The 16,056-nt window shown below is 35.6% G+C and overlaps 1 long non-coding RNA gene across 1 annotated transcript; it reads right to left on the bottom strand.

Annotated features, from left to right (window-relative positions):
* Positions 1–3,059: 3,059 nt before the first annotated feature.
* LOC125369051 lies at positions 3,060–8,964 on the bottom strand. Its single transcript, XR_007214538.1, has 3 exons — positions 8,905–8,964; positions 7,269–7,368; positions 3,060–3,736 (listed from the first exon to the last, which is right to left on the bottom strand). It is a non-coding gene; the product is annotated as an uncharacterized LOC125369051 (long non-coding RNA).
* Between the last annotated feature and the right edge of the window lie 7,092 nt (positions 8,965–16,056).

Raw genomic sequence — 16,056 nt, 5'->3', positions numbered from 1 at the left:
AATATAATGCTGAAAGGATGAATACATACTTAGAGTACGAGTATGACACCGTATCTGTAGATCATGTTTCTTTCTATAAATCTAGTAATCTACCATGCCCCCATGGTGGTGAATGACTCAACTTCGACCTATTTTGAGAAGTAGTAAATTGCTATGACTATGAACCTGTGAGCATCGAAGGAGGTTTTATTTCTTCAATGATGTCGATCCCCCAAGCTGCAAAAGGCCAAGGAGACAATAAGTTATGCAACTCAGTTGGACGCACATGACTCAGGTCACTGTATAGCTAGCATTCACGGTATTTTCTTACCAGCGCTATGCAATCCTTTTCCATTGTTAACCAATAGTAGCCTTGCTGCATGGTCTTCCTGGTTAACACTATATCGTTCATATGAGGCCCGCATACTCCTTTATGCATTTCTTCCATCACTACTTAAGCTTCCACTTTAGTCATACATCGGAGTAATACACCTGACACCATTCTTCTAGACAAGACTCCCTCATGGATGATGTAGTTTCTAGCTTGAATTCGTGGTGCGTATCTTTCTTTGGCAATCGCTTCTCATGGATATTTCCTGCTTTCTATAAACCTCTTCAGATCTAGTACCATGGCTTCTCTTCCGGTCTCATCTGAACTTGCATTATCTGATCCTCTTGATAGGGGTTCATTCTAGTACTAGGTTGGTCAAGGTTAGTGAGCTTTCTGGCATCGATGAGGTCTTGGATTTCATATTTTAGCCAGATGTAGTTGTTAGTGTGGTGGCCAGGTTCTTGGTAGAATTTAAAGTAGGTGTTGGGCTTATACTTGAGTGTGTTCAGGTTTGGTGGGTTCCTTAAGGCAATAGGTTGGAGCATTGCCATTCTGTACCAATCTCTCAAAGATCTTAGAGAGAGGTTGTCTGAAGTTGGAGAACTTCCTCGGTTGTTGCACAGCAATTACATCCAGGGTCCTACTCCCTTCAACCGGGTAGTTTGCCCTTCCTCCGGTTCTCATAATCTTTCTTTTATCATTCTTTATCTCCTCGACCTGTAGGCCATCATCATATAGATCTATAAAGGTAATATGGTTCATCATCTACAACCTTTCAACCCATTCTGGAAGAATTTTTCGGACAACCATATGAACTTAGTCCTTTCTAGAAGGCTTATTCTTCATCAGCCCAGCCTCATTCCCCCATCTGGTTAGAAAATCAGAAAAGGACTCATTTTGCTTCTATTTGGTGGATTCAAGATCCCGGATTGACACTTCCAAATGAATGTTATAGTCATACTGCTTGACAAAAAAATTGTATAAATCGCGCCTTTTAGCTTTAGCGGATTTTTCCAAACTGTGGGACCAGTTGACAGTGGGTCCTTTAAGTGACAACACAAACAGCTTGGCAATCTGGGTCTTGCTCAACTCAGTAGTTCCCATGATAGTTACATACTACTTCAGATGAACTTTCAAGTCACCAGTCCGGTTGAACTTGTTCATCTCGGGCATTCTAAACTTCGCAGGTAGCTTGTCTTCTCCAGTCAAAACTAGCTCTTTAAAATCACAGGTAGGATCCAAACCTTTGCATTAATTAAACATTTTGTCAACAGTAGTCTTGTTGGTTACCATTTTGTCAAGCCTAGCGCTCAACCCACTCACAGCTTCATTGGTGGCAAGGGTAGTCTCCCTCTTAGCCTACTCTAGAATGAATTCATCGAAGTTCCAAAATTCTGGGGCACTCCCCTTCTAGTTAGGTCTTCAGCATTTGCATTGGCATTAGCTACGGTAGTAGTAGCAGCTGCAATGGTAGTAGTAGTCTCAGCGGCAACCACATCCAAGTTAACAAGTGGGTTAGCTAGCGCAACAGGAGCAACAAGTGGGGCTTGGTTTGCAGCTACCTAGCCAAGCGTTGCTGGAGCTCTTCCCGAATCATATTCCCCAAGTTATCGATGATAGCATTCTTAAGGATATCAATGTCTTGTTCGTTAGCTTCTTTATTGGCCATCTTTTCGATAGCTTGACGTCTTGGTCTTTCTAGTGCTCTAAAACAGCTCTGATTCTCGGAGAAATAGGAATTCTTTCCAACCTCCCACTGTCTTGTCTCTTTCAACCTATAGGAGAATCTATATGGCTAAAAAACAAAGGTCAGTATGATGCATATGATGTGTGAGATGCATGATGCACATGCAATGCACAACGACAAAAGAAAAATAAGTTGGCACACACAGTAGTATACAATTCATCCTTCCAACCTTATTACTCCCGCACACAGTTTCTGGTAAGTCTTTCTTCCCCAGGATTTTGGGTTTGGGCTTTCTATCAATAGGGGATAGTAGGCCCAATGCGCATGCTATAAGCTTTCAAAGTAAATTTAAACAAACAAAGCAATGTTTCTCGATATAAGCATAAAAGCATCCATATTTTAGGCCTAGAGCCTGGTTTCACATTTTTAGGCCAAGGCCTTTCAATATTTGGGCTTAAGATACTTACAAGGAAAAATATCTCATATAGCAAGCAACATGGTTCTTAAGGAAGAATACTATGGTCATTACCATGAGCTGAGTCTTGGGTGAGGATAAAGGCTCCCACAAGTAAAAAGTGTTCTTTTTTGGCTTGTCTCCTCATTCAAGGGTTTATGCAATGAAAGAAATTCACTTATTACTTGTGAGTGATGGTTAGCCAGTGTCGCAATTCTAGGGTTTAAGTGGAACCAAAGAATCACTAATCGACGCTATTGAGGCTTATAGGGACCAAAGTATACAGTGTGTGATAATGGTGTAGTGATGCAAGAATAATATGTTAAATAATAAAATTAAAGACAAGCATACACTAGAATTAGCTTTTCTTATCCCTAGTAGAGTCGCCACTATGGGCGGCAGTTCGGGCGTGCATCCAAGTGTCTTTAGCGACTACGGCACCGTAAGGCTTTTCAACATAATCAGGAACACGCTAACTAGTCACTGAGACTAGCACGGATATGGGAGTCGCCACCTGGGTAATCATTGGAACACTTTTACTAATGAGTGGAATTTCTCAGATTCCATAAGGAAGCTTATGCCACAAAGTCCAAATATGGATCCGGAAGCCAACTTTCTTATTTGTGTATATTAGTCTTTAATTTTATTGTTTAACAAATTATTCTCTATAAATGAAAGTAGTCTATATACACGGGCATACCAAATAACATACATAATTCACCTAATGTAGCTCATTTTATTCAAGCCCAACCTATATCGGAGTTGTTAATCTAATTTACTAGTTAATTATATGTAGCTCACTTAGTCTAACCCAATGGACTAGTTATTATGATAAGGCTCTTTCATTGTGAACATAATTCTAATGAAGCCCAGTCCTAACTAAACATGCCAAGGCTTGCTAAGTCTACTTCAATTAGGGTTTAAGCCTAGCTAATGTTGATTAGCCTATTTGACTATAATATTCATATTGGATCTAGTTTTAACCCTAAGTCTTTGTGGCTCATTTTAATTAATCAATCACATAACATGTATTTAATCAATCATATAGTAAGCAAAATAAATAAAATAAAAAGGTAGAAAATAAATCTAATTATTACAATCCGGCCTACAACTAAAATTGTAAAGAAAAAAAGACCTAAAATCTGATACAGTACATAAAATACATCAAATTCGGCCAAAACTAAAAATGTAATTGGGACTAGATATTGCACAACCAATCGGCTTTAGAGTTCCAGGCAGGTTTTTTATCGATTTGTCAGTGTATCTCACATCCTCATAGCCGAATCTCACATGCAGAGAGAGTAAAATTAATTAGATATGGATGAAAATAGAATAAAAATAAAAATAAGAACAATAGGAATCAATTGATTGATTAAAAACCCTAAATATTGATAAAAATCCTAGAAACTAAAAGTACAGTAAACAAGAAGATAGCAAGTTAATAATGTAATCCTATTAAACATATTTAATTACTGAATCATAACGAAAATGTAAATCTAATAATCAATCATATTGCATGTGTCTAATCAGATTCAAAACCCTAATTGGAAAAATTATCGGATTCAAAACTAAAGTGTTCTTATTATCATATTTCAAAACCCAATTAACATGTAGATCCACAAGAGACCCTAATATAATCATAATAATCACAAATAACAGCAGTAATTCTAATCATGTTTCTAAATATAAATAACAAAAAGAACAATAAAAAGGATAAAGGAATCGATTTTAAGATGATGATGGATGCATTTTTGGAGGAACTCTCAGGTTGTCACCGTAATTGATAGTTCTATGAATCTCAGGTGATGAGGATGCAATTGAGTCAAAGATTAGTAGGTAATCTAGTGCTGGAGGGTGGTTGAGAATCTTCTATCGATTAAAAAAAAAGTTTCCAAAAAAAAAAGGAGATTCTTTCTTGAGTGGCTTATTCTTTCTTAGTGACTAGATTTTCTGAACAACGGCAGTAATTTTTCTCTTTTTTCTCTCTCTAGCTTTTCTCTCTGAATGTTTTCTGTAGATGTTTTTCTTTCTCTCTAAGTATTCATTGTTAACTCTAACCCTAGATACATCTTTTTATTTATAGAAGTAAGATTTCAAAGGAGACTCTAAAAGAAATGATAATCTCAATTATTTAAACAAATAAGTTGATAAATATCCAAATTTAACTCTTTAAATTTAAATAATTCTCATTAAAAATCCATGATTATCATCAAAAACCTTCTAGAATCTGTATCTGTATATAAATCATCGAGAAAAACGACATTGAAGTGCAAAAAACCTAATCTGCACTAGGTAGAGCCGATTGGTTATACATAGGAAAAGTTGAAAACTTGCAATTAGGTCCTTAAATTTATAAAAACAGTCGTTTTGATCCTCAAACTTTATTTTTCTTGACAATTGAGTCCAAATTGATTCTAGAAAAGGTAATTCCAACTGGATTAGCCTCAATCCTAGCCTTAGATTCGCTTGTCCTTCATCCCGAGACCCAAGAAGGCAGTAACTTTCATCATAGAGTTTTCCGTATTTCCCTCAATATCTAAATCCGGAAAAGGGGTGTTGACAGCTGCCCTAGCAAGCCTTCACATTCATATCAAGAAAGTTGCTCCACTTGCCATTCCCCCGTATTCTATTAAGTCTAGAATTTCATGCTTGAGATGATTGCATTGATTCGTCACATGCCCGAAAACTTGGTAATACTCACAGTATTAGCTATTGTGATATGAACGTGGCTAACTTGTACCAAACCCGTATTCAATGTTAATGTCTTCATCAAGGATCATTCACCTAATCAAACAAAATAACTCTAACTCCTAATAAGACCCTTAAATAACTTCTACTTAAGAACCTTAATTATAAAGAATTAAAGGTTGTTTAATATAAACATAAGTTTGTAAAATACCAAGTCTTCACTTTATAAATTTATCAAGTTTATAAAGAAAAAAAGAAGAGAATTAAATGTAAAATAATCAATATTCAACAACTCCCTTTACATAGAAATTCATACTACTTGATAAATTTAACATGTTTATAAAGAAAAAAAGAAGAGAATTAACTGTAAAATAATCAATATTCAACAACTCTCTTTACATAGAAATTCATACTAACTCATATAGGCCTTAAAAATGTAGTTTTATAATGATAAGGAAACAAATAATAATAAGACTAGGAATAGAACTCCTAAACTAAAAAGATAACTCAAAATAAGAATCATATACTATTAAAAGACTTCTTTAAATGAACAAAAGCTCCTAAAATTCACCCAACCCTAGCCCATATAATAAGCATGACAATTGCGCTTAAGTAACATGTGATATGCAGCCCATTCTTAAGTTTTAGACTCTAAATAGCTTGACTTAATTATCTTGGGCTTATCTTATCTTGATCATGCCTCCATATATTGGATTAAGTTGATAAGAGTACCTTGAGGCCTATTATTTTTATTAAGCCCAATCTCACTTGGACTTTGAATCGAACTAGGACTCCTAGTCGGATTAGGATTCCTAGTGGAAATAGAATTCCTTTCATTGCTTGAACTCATAATATCATCAAGACTCCTTACTGGATTAGGATTCCTTGTTAAAGTAGGATTCTTTGAGCAAGTAGGATTTGCATTATTAAGATTCCTTGTTGGAGTAGGATTTCTTATGCTACATGGGTTCTCATAACTCCCCCTTTCTTTAAAAAGATTTATCCTCGAATCTTGCGCGAATATTACGAAAGAAGCAAACATATAATCTCAAGGAACAATATGAACTCATTATCAACCTGCAAATCTTTTACAAAAGCTGTTAAAGGAACTTTAGAACAAATAATACTTTCAATCTTAACAAAACCGACATGCTCAAAAGACTCAATTGTATCAAGCATCACATTCTCACTCTTCACTAACTCAACTTTCGCCTCATCTTTGACAATGATCTCTTCAATTTTGGACTCACTTAAAGGTGGCAAATCGTTGTCTTCCTCACCATCTTTAATAATCACGTCTTCAAATTCTTCGTTCACATCAATAGAACAATTTACCTTCTTTACATCTTCAATATTAGTTTCCAAAAGATGGCTTAGACTCGACTTTATCTTCAAGATGCTTAGCATAATGATGAACCAACCCCTTTGAATCTTCAAAACTATTTTTAAGTGAATCAAGCTTGCTCCTTATTGTTTAAAAGTTCATTATTGAAATCTTGATGCAATTTTCTTTCTATCTTCTTTGGCTTAGATTTAGGATTATAAAAATTTCGCCGACACTTTTCATAATAATCATCATTCTTTTCTCCCAACAATATATCATAAAATTGATAAAGAAAATCTCAACGTCCTCTAGCAAAATCCTCTTGGTAAAACATCTTACACACATAATCTTACGTGTTTAACACTCAAATTCTAACCTTTAATGCTTATAAAAGCTAAAATAATCAATTAGCAAACAACCAAAGTTGTAACGACTCAATAACCAATGAATCAGATTCTGAACACGCAAGAACACAAACTAAGAAAACGAAACTAGACTTAATGAACAAGATTAAGTCTAAACAGAATAAAACACACAGGAATAAGATGAACTAACGAAAAACTAAGCTTGATGAATGAATTAAATGAAAAGGACAGAACAAAGGACGTATTTAACACTTAAGAAACAAAGCAAAAAAATGAATTGGACTCTAAAAATAGCAAAGAATACGAATTGAACAAAAAAATTACTCTATACAAGAAAACAAATCACAAAGAAGAAGAAAAAAATAATGGATTGAGATAATTTTTTTATTTCTTTTGACACTAAAGAAAGCAAATCAACAAAAACAATAAAAGGTACGTACTTGATTGAGGAGCCAAAGCCCTAATACCAAATGATACGAACATGGCTAACTTGTTCCAAACCCGTATTCAATATTAATGTCTTCACTAAGGATCGTTCACCTAATAAAGCAAAGAAAACAAGACCCTTAAATAACTTGTACTTAAGAACCTTAATTATAAAGAATTAAAGGTTGTTTAATATAAACATAAGTTTAGCTTAAATTAAGTTAGTAAAATATTAAGCCTTCACTTGTTAAATTCACCAAGTTTATAAAGAACAAAAGAAGACAATTAACTCCAAAATAATCAATATTCAACAACTCTCTTTACATAGAAATTTGTGCTAGCTTATATAGGCCTTAAAGAACCTAATTCTATTAATGATAAGGAAACAAATAATAATAAGACTAGGAATAGAAATTTTAAAGTAAAAAGATAACTTAAAACAAGACTCCTAACTATTAAAATACTTCTTTAAATGAACAAAAACTCCTAAAATTCGTCTAACCCTAGCCCATATAATAAACATGACAATTGAGCTTAAGTAACATGTAATATGCAGCCCATTCTTAAGTATTGGACTCCAAATAACTTGACTTGATTATCTTGGGCTTATCTTGTCTTGATCATGCCTCCATATGTTAGATTAAGTTGATAAGAGTATCTTAAGGCCCATTGTTTTGATTAAGCCCAATCTCACTTTGACTTTGAATCGGATTAGGACCCCTAGTGGAGATAGAATTTTTTTGTCACTTGAAATCCTAATATCATCAAGACTCCTTGCTAGATTAGGATTCCTAGTGGAATTAGAATTCCTTGTTAAAGTAGAATTCCTTGAGCAAGTAGGATTTGCATCATTAGGATTCCTTGTTGGTGTAGAATTCCTATGCTACATGGGTTCTCATCACATTGTGAGGGTTAGGACCGCTTCTCAGTAAGTGGGGCTTGAGTTTCCTGCTCCTTACTAAATGTTGGAACACCACAAATAATGGTCCCCCAGCTTGGTAAAGGTTCTTTGTGAGATTTTTGGCTCAAGTTCTAGCTTTGGCTTAGGTTGGAATATGTCTTGGAAAAAGTCCATGACCTTCCTTTCAATAAAATCGGGAGTGATCATAAACACTTGGCTCGGGGCTAGTATATTATTATAATTTGGTAGGAGGTTTCTTTTAGTGCCGAGGTGGTTTAGGTCGGTCAACTTTCCGGCGTCAATGAGGTCTTGAATTTTCATGCTTAAGCCGAATGTAGTTATTTGTATGGTGGTTGGGTGCTTGGTGGAATTTACAGTAGGTATTGGGTTTGTAACCAGATGCTTTGGGGTTAGGTGGGTTCTTGGGAGTGGTTGGTTGGAGTAAGCCATTTTGCACTAACCTTTCAAAAATCAGCATGTCACGACCCCACCCGTGGGCCCGTGACCGGCACTAGGGAATGGGTAGGCGTAAGGCCACCGAAACCCGTAGTAAGCCTGACACTCACTGACTTAAACAAATCTCATCTCAAATTAATATTATTAAAGCCACAAATTATCTTAAATGCTACATTTTACATAATTTAATCCCATTCGCCAAGAACTATGCGAGACTGAAACTCGGAAAATTTACAACTGATACATCTACTATTACTACTCATGGAGAATCTAAGATTTACCAATTTACATACCAAATCAAATACATCACCCGATGATGAAGGAGTTCACCGAATAAGAGTCGCGAGAGGACTAATACCATGAATCTGAAAATAAGAAAATGAGACTGTTAGTCTCGAGAGTGAGCTAAAATCATATATCTAAAACAGTTTCAAACATTTCAATATCACATTCATTTAATTTTAAAAATAATTAATAAATCACGCGAACCATACGTGTCATGTTAAGACATATGTGTCATGCCATGCTTAAACAAAAATTATTCCACATGCAACGGGACGGAGTACTTCAGTAGAACTCTAATCCCAACTCTAAAATCTCGATTATTTCCAACACTTATGTCTCAACTAACCTCAACTCTATCATCTCAAACCTCTCATTCCAACAGATCGGGCGCCCCAGAGAGCAAAGCTCGACCGGGGACCTTACCTCCAAATCGGCCACTTAACTCTCGGCCTTAGCCTTTCGGGCTCTCTTATCCAATAAGATCGGCGACCGGAGAGCAAAGCTCGACCAGGGACCTTACCTCCGGTCACTTAACTCTCGGCCTTAGCCTTTCGGCTCTCTTATCCAATAAGATCGGCCGAGAGCTTAGCTCGACCAGGGACCTTACCTCCACCGGTCACTTAAATTTCCAAATAAGCCGGCCAGAGAGCAATGCTCGACCAGGGACCTTTACTCCCAAGCAACCACACTCTACTAAGCCCAGAGAGCGATGCTCACCGTATGCGTCCTAATCTTTCTTTCTCAAAATTTTTACCTTTTTACCCTTTTCCTATCTCTCTCATATTATATTTGGAACACTCATCCAACTCCTATGTTCTAACGCCGTCCCATCCCGAGTCATCATGCAATATTAAAATTGGTGATAAAGGAAAACATATTTAAATAGTAATTAAAAGCATCATGAAAATAATGATAATAATTAAATGAAAATTAAAATTGCAAATGAATAATCATAGTAGCAAATCAAATTTTATGCATGACACGCGTAGCGATATATGACTTTAACTCATGTGGTTTGGCGACCTCCTAGCTCTGCTCCGGTGCCTCGGTAGGAGCGAGCCGAACGAACTGACAATCTAGTCACGGAAAACAATTTATCAAAACGATGAAACAATTACAATAGATCCTAGGTCTAGATTCCTATGACTGACTGTCTAAGAATCTCGACTCAGGAGAATTCTACCGAAAATCCGGCAGAACCTCCCTTACAACACGAACATTACTCCCCGTAAAAACGGGTCCAGGACCTGCCAGAAAAACACTCCAAATATCCAACAATTTAAATAACGGGAGTCGGGTCCCCAAACTTCACTATTTCCCGACTCCGCCACACAGCACAAAACACAAGGCAGGCAACTGACAGACAATTATTTTTGACTCACAAATATCATCAAGTACTCAATATAAACCATTAGACACAATTAAACCAAGAATTCCAAAATTAACGCGCCAAAGAAAATTACCGAGACGCTCGATCGCTCGGTCGACTGGCCTCCGGCCGCCAGAGTCCGATCGACGATCCGAACACACCATCGGACTCACAACGACGCGTTGATGACGATCCCCACTTCTGATTTTCCGATTTGACACCCGACCATCCGGAGAGATTTGCGAACGATCACGGCCGTCGATTTGCAAACGAAGCCTGATCGCCACAAAACTAGTGCCATCGCGAAGCTTGAGCAGAGGAGAGTCGGGATATGCCCTCCGATCGTCCATCCTCCGCCGGATCTCGCCGGAAAAACCCAAAACGCCGGCCACCATTTTCTCTCCACCGGATCTTCCGATTCCGGCCACCACTGTCGACACCGCCCCCCGCCAAAACAAAGCCGAGGGCCGAGAGGAGTCTATCTAAGCACCAAGATCAATGTACCACCGACGCCGAAGCACAAGGAAGCCCATTTTCCTCCTCGGAGAGCCGGCCTCCTCATTGGTGGCCACGCCACCGACGTCAGAATCACGGCCACCACAGACTTCCGGCCGCCCGACGACGCACGCCACCGCAGCTCCTCCTTCTTCTTCGGCTCTCTCTCTCTCTCTCTTCCTCTCTTCTTCTTCCTCGACTTCCATTCCTTTCAATATCGACATTAGGCCCCCGAACTTTTTCTTATTACAACTTGGTCCCTCAACTTTCTTAATTACTTACAATTTCATCCTGCAGAATTCCAATTTAACCCCCAAACTTCTTTTTAGCCTTTCAATTAAGCCCCTAACTATTTAATTTGGGCCAAATCCGAATTATTGAAAATACACAATTACAAAAATACCCCCATATATTTATTTACAAAAATACCAAGCTCACAAATTTCCATTAAAACCCCATAAAAATAACATTATACTTTCAATCCTTATTCCAAAATAAATTTCCAATTTAGTCCTAACACAAAAAAAAATTTGAATAACCAAAATATAATCATTTCTCAAATAATTTACTTGAATAATTTCTTAAAATTTCAAACTAATTGGGTATAGAAAATAACTCATTTATTTGATTAATATTAAATTTTTCATTAAATCATTTCAAATTAAACCCCATAATAATGAAGCTAAAATTAACTTAAATAAAAACTCATTATTAAATATATAAAAATTCCGGGTGTTACACAGTAGTAGGTCGGCTCTAAGACTTGGTCAGGTCGGTTCTGCTACTTTTCTTCGAATTCTCACGCTTAGGAGTCGATTTCACATGCACAGAAGATCAAAAAATAATTAAAAACTCAAAATACTGAAATAAAAGGCATAAAAATGAATTGAAATTGACCAAAACACATAGAAGATAACACAAACATAGAAAAGAATAAACTTACCAGAAAATTTCACATGGCATATCCTAGATTTGAATATGTAAACCTAGAAGTCTAATACAATCGTATAATCATTTATAGAAAGACATCAATCATGTTGTAGTACCTAAAAAAGTTAATTAAATAAAATAAAAATAAAAATAAATAAATAAATAAATAATTTACAAAAGGAGAAATTTCTTCTTTTCTTCCCCCACCCCCCCGGTAGCCTCCCCTCCTTTCCGCACCAGCCGCCGGCACTCTCTCCCTCTTCCCCTCCCTTCCCGGCGCCACCTTCTCCTTCCTCCCCCCCGCTGCCGACATCAAGCGTGGGAAAAATTAGTTGCCGCCATCGAAACAACCTCCTGCCACTGTCCTTTTGCTCGCTTGACGCCGAAAATGAGCTCCCCGCCCTTCAAAAACCTTCGAGCCGAGCTTCCTAGCCGCGTCATCCCCACCGGCAGCAGTGTGCAGCCTCGCCAGAGCTGAGAATTTTTAGCCTCGATCCAGTGGCTTCTTGCGAGTTTCTAGCAAAAGCAGCTACCTTTTCGGACTCCTCGCAACTCAAGCTTTGTATAGGCGCTTCCGGATTCAAAATCCAACATCATTGGCAGTACCGACTGTCGGACCTTGTTATTTTCCGAACGTGCAGAATTTTGGATTTTTAGCTCGGTATTATTTTATTTGGACCTTAAAAATTATTTTATAATTTTAAAAAATATTATTGCTATTATTATCAATTATAAATAATTTAATTTAATTAGATTTAATTAATTATGACATAGATATAAATATTACAAATTAATTAGTATGATTAATTATTCTTCTATTTTGTAGATTGGTTGTGAAATAAATATTAATGAAGGACTGTTTGTAATTAATTGTGATCTTTGGTATATTGCGGAGTCGGAAAAAAATAATGCAGTTTTGGTGGCCCGACTCTCGTTAATTAATTGCGGAATATTTGAAGTGTTTCTAGCAGGTTTTGGACCCGTTATACGGGGGGTAAACGTCCATATTTTATGAGAGGTTCTGCCGAATTTTCGGTAGAATTTTTGAGTCTGAATTTATTAGACAGTCTAATCTAAGAGTTTATGCCTAGAAAAATTAAGAATATCTTATTAATTAAGTTATTTTAGTGAATAGATAATATGTTTGTCTAGCCGGCTCCACCTGAGGCATAGGAGCAAACTGCAGAGCGCTGCAGAACTGTGACTTAAAGTCATATAATCAACTGTACTTTTGTCATGTCTAAATTAAATACGATGTTAATTGATTAATAATTATTATGATTATTATTATCGTTATTATGAGTAATTTTATTTGATTGATAATTATTATGAATATTATTAACATTATTATTAGTAAATTTATTTTTGTTTTATCGATATGATTAATATTATTATTATTATCATTATTTTTACTATCATATTTATTGTTATTTTATTATTATTATTATTATTATTATTATTATTATTACATATAACTTGCATGTTTGCTACACTCGAGGCTATTCAAATTTAATTCTTAATATGTTATTGAATAATTTATATTTGCTTACAATTTATACTATTTATAATTATTATTGATGCTATGATTGTGATTTCGGGATGAGGCGGCAGTAGAACATACCACCTGATGGGTTGCATCAGGACCGCATACGCACTGGTATTAATCAGAGACAGATAGTAAAATGTTATTTTTGAAATTTGCTCTGGTCGAATACAACTCTCTAGGCTGTGAAAATTTGACTGCCGTAGGAAGGTCCCTGGTCGAGCGTTGCTCTCTGGGCGCTGGCTTATTTGGGAATCAAGTGAGCAGGCTAGACTTAAGGACCCTGGTTGAGCTTCGCTCTTTGGGCGCCAGACCTATTGGAATAAGAGAGCTGAAAGGCTGCTAATATTAGGGTTAGGGTTCTACTCTTTGGGCGCCGGACCTATTGGAATAAGAGAGCTGAAAGGCTACTAATATTGGGGTTAAGGTTCTACTGAGACACTTGTACTATAAGTATTTAAATTATATTTTTCTGAATTATGGCATGACACATGTTTTAATATAATATGATATGTTATTCTGATTAAATAAATATTTTTATTGAGAATGATGTATTTGTTTATTGGATTATATGATTTTAACTCACTTTCGAGGCTGGCAGTCTCAATTTTAAATTTTCAGATGACAGCTAGGTTCTCTGTCATCTTTCACTTGACAGCCCGACTTTCTTCTCCTTCGGGCTTATTGTAATTAATTTCTACTTTTGCATTTTGAATTATTTAAATTCTAGACTCTCCACAGTAGTGTACCTGGCATATTAGGTTTGATTTTGGTTTGTCACAAATTATAGAATATTTGCTAGCATCCAGCTGAAGATTTGTGAATGAAATGCTAGGCTGTTTTAATAGTATGTATATGTATGTATATTTAAATTGTCGACTAATTAGGCTTACTACGAGTTTTGATGGTCTTAAGCTTACCCATTCCCTAGTGCCAGTCATGGGCCCACATATCGAGTCATTAACACATATTGCCCTAATCATTCTAATAAAAAGCATGGTACTATATTCAAAATCCAACACATTCATGTTATCATATTCAAAATCCAGTATCATTAAAACAATGTTGATTTATAAAAAAAATATAAATTTAATCATGTAAATCATTTTAAACATCTAAGATCAACCTAATTATGTTTCTAAAATCATAAAAAATAAGAGAACCAGTAAAAAAAAAAGATGATGATGCTGGATTTGGGGGAGCTCTCAAGTTATCACTGTAGATTGCTAATATGCAAGTCTTCAAAAATGATAAGGCGGTCGAATTGAAGATCGAGTAAGAATCCAGTGTTGTCTAGGATTGAGAAAATCTTTTGTCATTCAATAAGAAGACTTTTCTAATCTAAGTTCTATCTTGGTGACTTATTGTCTAGTTACCAAAAAGCTTTATGTTTTAGTACATAGATTTTTTTTATAACAATTGCTAATAATAGATTTTTTTTATAACAATTGCTAATAACTCCAACTATGAATTGCTAATCCTAAACTTAGGACTTAAAGATATATTTATAGAGGTAGAATTTTTTAAGAAACCCTAAGGCAACAATAAGCTCATATTCATTTTAAATTTAAAAGAAAAAGATTTCCTTTATTAGTCATTAATATCCAATAAAATGAAAATAAAAGTATTTTAAAATCCTAATAATTATCATAAAAAAATTTCTAAAATTTTGTTATCTTTTGGCTTTTTTAAGTCAAAATACGCATAAGACGATTTCAGATTCAGAAAATAAGCCAATTAAAACTGTGTAGAGCCGGTAGGCTCTATGCTGACCCAATCTACTCTGTGTAGAGCATATTGGCTTGAGGAGCAAAAGATTTTAGAAAATTTTATATTTTAGTCTTTAAACTTACGAAAATTACTATTTTACCCCTCAAATTTAATTTTTATGACAATTGAGTCCAAATCGATTCTAGACAAGTAATTTTAGTTCAATTATTCCAAAATCTAACTGAAATTTACTCGTTCTCAACCTCCAAAGACTCGAGAAAGATAATAATTTTCTCATTGAATTTTCCATAATTCCCTCAATATTTGGATCCGAGAATGTTGACTCATTTGCCAATTTTTTTATTCTTATATCTATTAGATAGGTCTATCAGTTCAACTGAAACAAACAACAGTATAATACATATGAAGCTGATACTGAGGTTGAACATTAGGACCCTTTAAAACATATTTTTCTGTAATATTTCGGACCACAAGTTTCTCTTATCTTCAGTTTGTCCTTCACTATAATGATTTTGCTTGAGTAGGAACACTTTAAGGAATTTTCTTTTTCTTCAGAAGATGAGGCTCAGAAGAAGCCAAAACCTTTATCTCATCAAACTGATCAAGATGAGGGCAATGAAGAACGTACCAGTGGAAGAACTAAAGGAAAGACTAAGAAATCATTTTTACGTCTTTGAAGCTGTCCTTTGGACCTACGAATGTCTGTTTTTGCTTATGTTTAAATGTTGAAGAAGGAAGAAAAGCAGAAAGGGAAAAAGGAAGATTTTAAGATTTGTTTGATGTCTCATTTTCCAAGTATAGTTAATTTATGGGATACAAAAGGCGGTAAAACTGGAGAAGGAAGGCCCTGCCAGAAAGATAGTAAGAAAGAAAGCTCAAGTGCCAAAGAAAGCCAAGACTAAGAAATGAGACCGATATACTTCGTTCTCCCTGTTTCATTGATTAATTCTTTTTTCACGTACTGTTTTTCATATTTACTAAATCATGATCTGCAAATGACCATTATTAAACACTAGCTGAGGTGTTGAATAGAAGTCACACTTGCATGAGTTTGTTTTGCTTTCCAGAATTTTCCTGGGAAGGCATGCATCA

The sequence above is a fragment of the Ricinus communis genome, chromosome 1 (assembly GCF_019578655.1).
Source record: "Ricinus communis isolate WT05 ecotype wild-type chromosome 1, ASM1957865v1, whole genome shotgun sequence".
NCBI classification, from domain to species: domain Eukaryota; kingdom Viridiplantae; phylum Streptophyta; class Magnoliopsida; order Malpighiales; family Euphorbiaceae; genus Ricinus; species Ricinus communis.
Note: the sequence above shows the minus strand (reverse complement) of the source record. Positions and strands in the feature narration are given on the sequence as shown.